At 45.7% G+C, this 12,290-nt stretch overlaps 1 protein-coding gene across 9 annotated transcripts in view; it reads left to right on the top strand.

Annotated features, from left to right (window-relative positions):
- The first annotated feature begins 1,979 nt into the window (after positions 1–1,979).
- PRRC2B (proline rich coiled-coil 2B) overlaps positions 1,980–12,290 on the top strand; it is a 187,126-nt gene continuing 176,815 nt past the window's right edge. For 8 of the 9 annotated variants that reach the window (XR_005743619.1, XR_005743620.1, XM_040324610.1 and 5 more), the window contains exon 1: positions 1,980–2,149. The gene's annotated coding sequence lies outside the window, so the exon portion shown is untranslated. The remainder of the gene's footprint in view (positions 2,150–12,290) is intronic. The other variant, XM_040324615.1, reaches the window with a different exon arrangement.

The raw sequence follows: 12,290 nt of genomic DNA, 5'->3' as shown, positions 1-12,290 counted from the left end.
TTCCATTGTTTTGGTTCAGCGCAGTTTCTTCCCCCCCTTACACACATTCTTGCCCACACATCTGCCTGCTGAGGAGATAGACAGAGCCGGAAGTCCTGTGTGCTCTTTGCTCCTCTCGGCTCCTCTCGCAGTCCTGCCCAGTCCCTCCCCTTGGCCCGGCTCCTATGATGGACATAACACCGGTCCAATGAGAGGAGCCAAGTACACTAGACATCTGGCTCTGTCTATCTCGGCGGAGCTTGTTCCCTCCTTCCCCTCCGAGGCAGCCATTCAGCGTATAACACGCACCCACGATTTTCCCCTGATTTTAAGGGGAAAAAAGTGTGTGTTATACTCTGATAAATACGGTAATTTGCAGCCTGGCCTATAAGATTTGGCCTCCTGAACCCCTCTTCACAAGAGAAAACTGGCAGGACTTTGGCTGGCTTCTAAGACTGTCCCTATCCCACACAGCCCTTTCTCCCTGCCCTCTGGGACATCATCCACCACCACTCTCAGACTGGAAAGCAAGCCTGGAGAGTGACACAGCGTTCTGCTTATACAAGACAGGAAAAACACCAAGGGAGAGGCAAATGGGGACATTGCAGAGCATAGTAATACCACACCTGTACGATATCTGTGCTGTTTAAGCAATATTGCCCACGGCCTGGCAAACAGGGCACCCAGTTTCAGGAAGGTTTGCAACCAACATTCTGGGTCTTCCAATTCTAGGAGAAGCTGAACCTAGGGGGTTGGTGCGTAGAGTTGCCAACCCCCTGAAGTGAAGTATACTGGCAGGAAGCCAACTTTTACAAATGGTTCTAGTGTGTGCTACAGTGCCTGACCTCACAAATGTGCTTCTGGAAGAATGGTCAAACATTCCCATAGACACACTCCTAAACCTTGTGGATGGCCATCCCAGAAGAGCTGAAGCTGGTATAGCTGCAAAGGGTGGGTCAGCTCAATATTGATCCCTACGGACTAAGACTGGGATGGCATTAAAGTTCATGTGCGTGTAAAGGCAGGTGTCCCAATACTTTCGACTATATATATGTATATACACATGTATGTGTGCTTGAGCTTTCTGGTGCAAACCCTAATGCAATAGGCTGCGCAGGCCTATGGGAACAGAGCTCCCGAATTTGGGCACAGCATATGCCAGTCGATTAAAAAAGTGGGCAAAAACTATTAGTATATCTATCTATCTAGCTATACAGGAGGTGGACAGAGGATGCGGACATGATACAGGAGGTGGTCAGAGGCTGCAGACGTGATACAGGAGGTGGAGAGAGGCTGCGGACGTGATACAGGAGGTTCACAGTTGTATGGTCGGTTCGTGGCCATCTTTTTTTACCTGCAGTGGTGCCGGTAACAGACATTTACGGGCAGCCCGAAAATTGGCTTCAATTTATGGGCTGCCCATAAATTAATGGGCAGTTGGCAACACTGGTGGTGCGGCAGGGGGGATATACTTGCAGCAACCACAATATTTACAATATTTATGAATTTAAACAATGGGTGGCCTGGAGCATGACCAAAAAAAAAAAAAAGGAGGCTGACTTTTATTTAGCTAGCAAGAGTCTTGTGGGTTCCAGAGGAGGAGTTAACCAATTGTGTGCTGACCTGAGGTGGGCCAGGAAAGCTCTATTTGTGGGGGAAAAAAATGATATAAATGACATTTGTGTACAGTGTTGCATGACTGCACAATTACCAGTTAAAGTAGCGCAGTGTTGAAAAGCAGCAAATGTCCTGATAATGAAGTGTTTAATGATTAGTTTTACTCTTAATATTTGAAATTTATAAAGAGATTGTGGAATATTAGAGAAGCCATGAATATCATCACAAGAGGAAAGCCCGACTCCATTTACAGGAGGTGGCTGTGCGCTGACAGAGCACCTGACAGGGGCTGTGTTGTTGTAATTCCACTGGGAGACGGCAGAGGCCGCTGTTGGCTGTCCTCAGACAGGGGCCCTCCCTTCTTCTTGTCCAATGATTGACAGCGGAGAGAGAGGCGGGGCCAGAGGAGAAAATACACAGCGAGAAAGACGGAGGAGAGAGGCGAAGCCGGAGCTGAGTCGCCTTCAATCCGCCGCTATCCCGATCACTAAGCGCCCGTCCCGAGCCCGGCATCCCATTGTAATCCGCAGAAAGGAGCGCTCCATCAGACCAGGTGGGTATTGGTGGGGGGATGAACGGCTGTACGGGAAACCCCATTCCGGGAGGAGGCGGGGAGAGGACGGGCCCAGGCCGCAGCTTTGTTCGCTCAGGCCCAGCAGCCATCTTCCTCCATCATTCTGTGTACGGGACCCGGGGGGGAGGGGAGGGAAGGCTTCTCTTCTCTTCTCACGACCAAAGGCCTCCAAGCACAGTCAGCGCCCCTTCCCCCTCATCACCGGCCCGCAGTCCGGGCCTGTGTATACCCCCTCCCCCTTTTCTGCACAGCCTGTAACCCCCAAAGCCTGTACTATATCTCCCTCTTAGGCTCTACCGCCTCAAACATAACCAATACACCCCCCCCCCTTCTGCACAGATTGTACCCCCCCCTACGTAGCCTATACCCCCTTTCTGCACAGTCTACCCCCCCCCCTTCGAAGCCTGTAGTATATCTCCCTCTTAGGCTTTACCCCTCCTGTTCTGCACAATATGTACTTACCCCCCTCCAAAGCCTGTACTATATCTCCCTTTTAGGCTATACCCCCCTTCTGCACAGTCTGTACCCCCCTCCTACATAACCTATACCCCCCCCCCCCCTCCTACATAGCCTATACCACCTCCTACATAGCCTTTACCTCCCCTCCGAAGCCTGTACTATATCTCCCTCTTACATAACCGATACACCCCCCCCCTTCTGCACAGCTTGTACCCCCCCCCCCTACGTAGCCTATGCCCCCCCCTTTCTGCACAGTCTACCCCCCCCCCCCAAAGCCTGTACTATATCTCCCTTTTAGGCTATACCCCCCTTCTGCACAGTCTGTACCCCCTCCTACATAACCTATACCCCCCCCTCCTACATAGCCTATACCACCTCCTACATAGCCTTTACCTCCCCTCCGAAGCCTGTACTATATCTCCCTCTTACATAACCGATACACCCCCCCCCCCTTCTGCACAGCTTGTACCCCCCCCCCCCTACGTAGCCTATGCCCCCCCCCCTTTCTGCACAGTCTACCCCCCCCAAAGCCTGTACTATATCTCCCTCTTGCGCTTTACCACCCCCCCTCCCTCCTGTTCTGCACAGTCTGTACCTACCCCCCCTCCAAAGCCTGTACTATATCTCCCTTTTAGGCTCTACCCCCCCCCCCCCCCCCCCTCCTACATAACCTGTACCCCCCCTCCTACATAGCCTATACCTCCCCTCCGAAGCCTGTGCTATATCTCCCTCATAGTCTGTAACCCCTCCAGCCTGTACTACAACCCCATCATCATATAGTCTGTTCACCCCTCCTCCATGGCCTGTACCCCCCCCCTTTCCACAGCCTGTACTACAACTCCCTCATAGCATGTATACATACCCCCCTCTCCTCCACAGCCTGTACTATATCTCCCTCATAGTCTGTACACCCCCCCCCCTTTTGATGACCATGCACAGCCTTTACTATTGTACTACATCCACAGCTTGTACTAGAGTCTGTGTCCTCCAAATACGACCTGTACTGTACCCCCTTTCACAGTCTGTACTGTAGTACTATTCCCCCCCCCCCTCCTTTGCCCCTTCCCTGTACTATAACGCCCCCTCCCTCCACAGCCTGTGTCACCCCCCCATCATAGTCTGTACTACTCTCCTGCTCCACTACAGCCTGTTCCCCCCCCCCCCCCCCCAATCATAGTCTGTACTATAAACCAACTACTCTGCGTTCTGATTCCTAGTCTTTACCCCCTCCATCTTAACCTGTACGTTCTACCTACTGCTCTACCCCTTTCTTTATAGGCTGTCCTCCCCTCATACCCTGTACCCCCCTTACTCCCTGTAATGTGTACCTGCCACATATTGCCACAGCAGCTGCACCCCAACATGTACTTTGGCAGAAATCTGGGCAGAGAAAACAATCTACATTAAATATAGAATTGCAGAACAGCTGAGAGCCAATCACAGCCTTTATACCCGAGGGAACCACTACACCTTATGTTTAATAATAATCTCCTCACCTATGTTACCTAAAGAACCTTATCTACTGTGAGCCTGCATCCAAAGCTTGTACCCTACACATCATACCCCTCCCCCAATCTACACCCACCTGGCCAGGTATTCCAATCCCTGTGGAAATTATTGAGTACCCAGCGGTTGGGTGAGGTTGGGAAGATGAGCTTTCTATCTTGCATAGCATGTTTATATTCTTAATCTGTCTAGTGCACCTATTTAACATACATTGTATCTGCCGGCTTATACTGGTTTGCTCTGTGATATTGTGTTCAGCCATTGGGCTTCATGTGGATGTGTTGAGATTTGTATACAACTGCAATTTGTAGGCCTGATCGGTAGCTGTAAGCAGACATATTTGCTACATGGCTTTATTTTCCCATGAATCTTTGCACACGGTGAGTGCGGCTGCTGTGTTTATGGTTTGTTATGGTTTATTAGAAGTCCCTTCTCATGCATGAGTCAGAAAATATATAGTGTGTAAAGAATATACTTGCTGCTTGCTAAATCGTTTCTGTGCGGTTGGCTGTTATTGTCGGCATAATTGCCTTTAAAAGGATGTGGGCGTTTAAATAGACATATGGAGACATTTAAATCTACAAATCTATTTGACTTCCGGAGAGGCGTAAGAGGAAAAACAAGAGCCTGTAGACCTCCCCTGTCGTCAGCTTGTTTGGTCGGTTAGGACCGGCGTTTCCTCTTGCTGTCTGAACATGGCCTTCCTCTTCAGCTGACGTAGCTTGTTGTGGGACATGCCTTACAGATGGCTTTTCAAACTTGCCAAGAAGTTCATGAAGAAAGAAATCAAAAATCTATTTCATATACTTATGTTTAAGTTAGTAGTGGTATCTATAGACCTAAAACATTTTTTTTTCTAAGTTTGAATATGGTAAGGGTTGGTTAACCTTCCTGGTGGTATGGACTAATTCAGATTTTAGGTGCTGAAATTATTTTGCATTGAAATTTGGCGTTTTATATTGTAGGCCTGCAATTCTTAGAAATAACTCACTTAAATCTGTCCAAACAAGAATCTAGTAGACATCCTGGGTATAATAAAATTTGAAACACAAAATTATAATAAGATAATATAATAACAATTATTACTTTTAATTTTTTGATGACGAATTTCCCCACAAATCGATATCGCTCAATTCTGCAAGTGACTCTAATTTATTATCGCTGTTTTCTAGCTGCTCTAAAATCACTTTTGACATAAAGGGACACTTTTGGTTGCTATGGACAATCTCCAGTTTCCAGGCAGAAAGAACAGTTTTTATTAAAGTGCATGTAGGACACTCGGCAGACCACTAGGGACAAAGGGGGGGGGGGGGTGTATTTTTTTCATACAGTACTGTAATCTATAAGATTACAGTGTACTGTATGTATTGTGTTTATTTACTTTTTTAAATTTGGTGCCGATCTCCACCCCCGTGCGTCGTAACATCGTAGGGAGCGGAGCTCGGCAGCACTGTGAATCGAGCGAGGAGTACACTGCTCGATCACACATCGGGGAGGCATCGCGGGGGCAAGGTAAGTAACTTGTGCCTGTGGACACTGTGAGGTGATCCTAAGTCTGGCTCGGGGTTACCGCTTTTGGTCCTGAAATTCCACCCCGAGCCAGACACGGGAATACCGCCGGGGGGGTTAAAGAGATTCTTTGTGCATGTACCATTGGCCATTGCCCTAGCATCCTATTATGTTTTCAGGACAGGAAGTGAGGGGAAATTTCCAACAGAAAATATTGAGAAAATCCCCACTTGGGCCTCATTCTCACCGGACGTTTGGCCCCAGTGCATGAGATCCTGGTGTTTCGCACGGGGCTGGTACTCTTGCAATTTAACATTTTTTTTTTTTTATTATTATATGTAAATATATTATATCTCTCTATTTTTGAAGTCATCTTGGAAATATAACCACTTCAGCAACATACTGGTATCGGGACAACCCTAGTATCGGTAGACCTTGAGTTGTATATATCAGCTTTTTTGTAAAAGTAATCCTACTGGCTGATTTGGCTGCTGGATTGCTTTTAGAAGCAGTGGGAGGCGACATCTGGCACCCCCTCCCAGCAGGTTTCTCTGGCTCACCAGAGGACCAGAGCACTCACCTGATGGTTCCACCAGCTGATTATAGAGGTAATCCTAGACTGGAACAGCATTTGATCACTCCTAGAACGTTTAAGGGCAGAGGTGACATCTGGAGTCTAAGGGCTCTTTCACACGTCCCTTCAGTTTCTTTTGTCCGCTCCGTCGGCTCAGCGGGCATCCCCGCTGAGCTGTCGGCGGATAGGGCGGTCCCCGCACACAGTGCAGGGACCGCCCTGTCTGAGCTCCGCTCTGCCCTATGGGGAACCGGATGCAGACGGACCGTCTGTCCGTCTGCATCAGTTATGTTCCGCCGGACGGAAGAAAAATAGGGTTTTCTTCCGTCCGAAAACCGGATCCCGACGGACGCTAGCGGATGCTCCATCCGCTAACGGACGCGTTCCCATAGGGATTCATTACAAGTCCGTTAACGGACTTGTAATGAACGGACAGGCGGAACGGACGTCTGAAAGGGGCCTTATGGTCCTGAGATCTCTCCATAAAGAGTACCTGTCACTAGGGCCAAAACAACGAAACTAATCGATTATGAAATTAATCGATTACACTTTTCATAATCGATTAACCGGCCAGTAACATAATGGGGTTAAAAAACTAAAATTAGCCTTTTATAGTACAAAAAAGCAAATCGCTACTGTAAATTACTTTTACTGTCCCACAGTAAAAAAAATGAACCCCTTACAGTAGCGATTATTTGCTCTTTTTGTACTTATTTTTGTTTTGTTTTTTTAATCCCATTATGTTACTGAACATCTCAGGCCTGGGTCACACCTCTGTATTTTAGTGCTTTTTGCAGAAACACACTACAGTTCATTTACTTGTTTTCCTATGGGACACGTTCACATCCATAAATTTTTTTCAGCTGCTGCGCAAGGTCTTTTTAACGCAAAACGGTGCTATTTCGATTTTTTTGGTTCAATATACTTCAATAAGGAAGCTGCAGAAAAGCATGTAATGTGTTTTTGCGGCAATTTGTGTTTTGTAATCTGCCCAACAACAAATTGGCCCAAAAAAAAAAAAAAAAATTGTTTTATTTTTTAAGGCTATTATCCGATTAATCGAAACAATAATCGGCCAACTAATCGATTATGAAAATAATCGTTAGTTGCAGCACTACCTGTCACTGCCTATTGCCATCACACGGGATATTCATGCTCCCTGTGAGTAAAAAAAAAACGCAAACACACGTGTCAGTCCCGCAGATGTACAAGCTGCAATCATTCTACACATGTGAGGTATCACTGGCAACATTAGATCATGGGCAAGCAATTCTAGCACCTGACTTCCTGTGTAAATCTGAAGTGGTAACCTGTAAAGGCTTTTAGAGCGCCACCTGTAGATTGTAAAATTGACACCACTTATCGCCGTTGCACAGGCATGTGCAATGTTAACCACTTAAGGACTGCCTAACACTGATATACGTCGGCAGAATGGCACGGCTGGACACAGGTACGTACATGTACGTTGCCTTTAAGAGCCCAGCCGTGGGTCGCACGCGACCCGGTCCGAAGCTCTGTGACCGCGGGACCAATCGCCGCCTGTGACCCGCGATCGGTCACAGAAGCTGAAGAACAGGGAGAGGTGTGTGTAAACGCACCTTCCCTGTTCTTCACAGTGGCGGTGTCAAATTGATCGTCTGTTCCCTGATAAAGGGAAAGACTATCAATGACGTCACATGTCCAGCCCCGCCCCCCTACAGTTAGAAACACATATGAAGTCACACTTATATAACATTATATAATGTTATTATTTTAAAAATTAGCACATATCACAGGCAGCTGATCGCTGCCTGTGAAAGTGTACTCACCGCCGTCATTAGCTCTAAAATCGTATTTTTAGTTTTGACGACGTCAACGCGCTTGCGCATTGTAGCCCCGCAAATCCGGCATTTGAATGTGTGGCCGATTTTCATTTCCATTCTTTCCGGCCCTGAATGTGAGCGAGCTGCGTGGGTGAGCTTCCCCTCTGTCCGCAGAGAAGTCTCGCGATGCTATAGTCCTCCTGTTCCTGATACTCCCCCTCCCGTGTGACTGAATATTGCCGTGTATCACAGTTGCTGCGGTAACGGCAATCGACATCGAGGCTTGGTAACGGCTCTACGGCGCATGCGCGAGATTTAGACCAGGGAATCGGGAAGGGCGGAAGTGTCGTCAGATAAGGATTCACTCAGCAGCACTAACAATGGCGATTTCTATGTCCGGAAGGAGAGAAAAAAACAACGGTTGTTAAAAGGTATTTGCGGGCCTAGTTTTTCACAATCTTATATGCAATATTCATTGCCATGTCCTTGTGTGACATGCTATTTATAAAATAGAAAAAATCGTCCGGGGTTTACAACCGCTTTAACCCCTACAGTAGGGGTTAACTCCTAAACTGCAATTGTCATTTTTACAGTAATCAGTGCATTTTTATAGCACTTTTTGCTGTGAAAATGACAATGGTCCCAAAAATGTGTCAAAATTGTCCGATGTGTCCGCCATAATGTCGCAGTCACAAAAAAAATCGCTGATCGCCGCCATTAGTAGTAATAAAAAAATTATTAATAAAAATGTCAAATCCCCTGTTTTGTAAAGGCTATACATTTTGTGCAAACCAATCGTTAAACACTTATTGCGTTTTTTTATATATATATATATATATATATATATATATATATATATATATATATATATATATATATATATATATATATATATATATATATATATATATATATATATATATATATATATATATATATATATTCTCTAAAATAGGTAGAATACGTATCGGCCTAAACTGAGGGGAAAAAAATGTTTTTTTTATAACTTTTTTGGGGATGTTTATTATAGTAAAAAGTAAAACATATTGCATTTTTTTCAAAATTGTCGCTCCATTTTTGTTTATAGTGCAAAAAATAAAAACCGCAGAGGTGATCAAATACCACCAAAGGAAAGCTCTATTTGTGGGAAAAAAAGGACGGCAATTTTGTTTAGGAGCTACGTTGCACAACCGCGCAATTGTCAGTTAAATCGACGCAGTGCCGAATCGTAAAAAGGGGCAGGGTCCTTAACCTGCATATTGGTCCGGGTCTTAAGTGGTTAAATGGGTTGTAAACCTACTTTTTTTTTTTTTTATTTATTTTTTGAATTATGTGATGGATAAGAACACAATAGTCTAAGTTGATGAAGTAAAATTAGAAAAATATATACATAAAACCTTTTTTTATTATTAAAAAAAATGATAATTGGCATGTGTGTAAGTATTCACCCCTTTTGTTATGCAGCCCATAAAAAGCTCTGGTGTAACCAATTGCCTTCAGAAGTCACATAATTGGTAAAATAATGTCCACCTGTGTGCAATCTAAGTGTCACATGATCTGTCATTACATATACACACCTTTTTTTTGAAAGGCCCCAGAGGCTGAAGCACCACTAAGCAAACACTGCCATGAAGACCAAGGGATTCGCCAAACAAGGGACAATGTTGAGTACATGTCAGTTTGGTTAAAAAATATATATCTCTATCCAAATCCTTGATGATCCCTAGGAGCACAATCAAATCTATCATAACCAAATGGAAAGAGCATGGCACAACAGCAAATCTGCCAAGAGACGGCCGCACACCAAAACTCATGGACCGGGCAAGGAGGGCAATAATCGGAGAGGCAGCACAGAGACCGAAGGTAACTCTGGAGGAGCTGCAGAGTTCCACAGCAGAGACTGGAGTATCTGTACATAGGACGACAACAAGCCACACGCTCCATAGAGTTGGGCTTTATGGCAGAGTGGTCAGAAGAAAGCCATTACTTTCAGCAAAAAACAAAATGGCACGTTTGTTTGCGAAAAGGCATGTGGGAGACTCCTGAAATGTGGGGGTGTTTTTCAGCAGTCGGGACTGGGAAACTGGTCAGAGTTGAGGGAGAGATGGATGGTGCTAAATACAGCGATCTTCTTGAGTAAAACCTGTACCACTGTGTGTGTGATTTGAGGCTAGGATGGAGGTTCACCTCCCAGCAGGACAATGACCCCAAACACACTGCTAAAGCAACACTTGAGTGGTTTAAGGGGAAACATGTAAATGGGTTTGGAATGGCCTAGTCAAAGCCCAGACCTCAATCCAATAGAAAATCTGTGGTCAGACTTAAAGATTGCTGTTCACAAGCGCAAACCATCCAACTTGAAGTAGCTGGAGCAGTTTTGCAAGGAGGAATGGGCAAAAATCCCAGTGGTAAGATGTGGCAAGCTCATAGAGACTCATCAAAAGTGACTTGGAGCTGTGATAACCACAAAAGGTGGCTCTACAAAGTATTGACTTTTTCTGTTATTTTGTCCTATTTTGTGTTTTTTGCTTCACAATAAAAAATACTTAAAAAATCTTCAAAGTTGTGGGCATGTTCTGTAAATGATGTAAATCCTCAAACAAGCCACGTTAATTCCAGGTTGTGAGGCAACAAAATGCTAAGAAATGCCAAGGGGTGAACACTTTTTCAAGCCACTGTATTTGCTCAGTTTAAAAAAAACGCACCAAAAACCTTCCCACTGAAAACGCAACAAGGCATTAAAAATGCACCAGTTTAATTTTTGAGTCATGTGACCTATGAAAAACAAACCATAGGCAAGGGATAATCGCGAGCGTTTATCTGCACTTTTTTTTCCTTTCTCGTCACAATGCTGAAAACCCAATTTTTGGCACAGCACTAGTGATTTCACACACTGGATTCCAGCAGTAGGAGTCTGACCCAAACTGTAAATATCTACTTGGTGTGACCACTATTTTCATATGTCATCTCGCCCACACAAATCCACCAACTCCTGCTGCTGAAATCTGATGTGAAGGTGCAATGCTCCCAGATTACTTTTCCTGCATTTAGATGTTGCTGCTTTAACCAAGCCTTTTCTAGCTAAAGGTCGAACAATCTGGGTTTTCCTCCGGCCAATGCCGATGTTTAGAAATCGGGGCGGCTGATGGCCAATATTTTAGGCTGTGTGGATTTTTTTTCTTTCTCTCTCACCCACTCCCACACCACTCCCCCCTGCTTGCTCCTGTCACTCTACCACACACTTGATGTCCTCGGTACAGTTGGCACTGGTTGTTTGGCACTGGCAGGTTTCACACTGAGCCGATAGTGAAACTGAATGCAGAGAGAGACCAGCTGTCAAAATGGTAGCGCCGATTGTCCGCACTGATCGGCACAGACTGGTGTCACTGTTGGGACTGTATTGTAATCAGTGCCCTGCTTACCTTTGCATGTTTTTCCTGTGAGGAGATGCCACTCATCAGCTCTCCTCACACTCTGTGTGAGAGAGCAAAAGCTGATAAACGGCACTTCCTTGTTTATGTGTAATTGGCTGTGATTGGACGAAGCTGATCACATGGGTAAAGAACCGTGGCCCAGGCTCTTTGCTGAGATCAGGGTTGTGCCGTGTCCCAGGAATTCGGTGCGATCCTCCAAGAGCGCGTCCCAAAACGAGAGCCGCAACGCTCCCTTGTGTTAGGGCGTATAAGTTTCCCTGAATAAATTAGATTTCAGGGAGTTCCAGAGGATGGAAGAGGCTCTGGAGAAGTCCTGAAGGCGAGCATGGGAGGAGGCAACAAGGGAGCTAGAGAGCAGGAGGTCCTGGGAGGAGCGGAGGGGATTGTGACGGTATCGGTATGATATCCCCGTCAACGTTCCCTTCTTCCCATAACGACAATCACCCCAATATTCCACGAGGAGGGATATCCCTGGAATCGCCCAGAAAGCCACACATGCCAAGCTTACTGCTGGAACAAGACACTTTATTGACACAAAAACTCAGCTTATATGTGGTTACAGCCTGTTAGGAACGCCCCCCTCACACAGTGGGGTTTCCCATACAGATTATAGGAGACAAGTCGGAGCCGACCCTGCAGACACGTTTCTTTAGATAAAGACATCAGCGGAGTTAATTACTACACTGAAGCAATCAGAATAATTAACATCCCACTTCTCTAATCATTGTAAACAGTAAGGCCGGTCTCCTTCCCACACACAATAAATCAATTACCATTTGAACTAGGGAGCTGGCTGAGGAAGGGTCATTAACATGTCAATAGCTTGTGACACATGA

Source organism: Rana temporaria, chromosome 9, assembly GCF_905171775.1.
Source record: "Rana temporaria chromosome 9, aRanTem1.1, whole genome shotgun sequence".
In the NCBI taxonomy this organism is placed as follows: Eukaryota; Metazoa; Chordata; class Amphibia; order Anura; family Ranidae; genus Rana; species Rana temporaria.
This window is presented reverse-complemented; position numbering and strand designations above follow the sequence as displayed.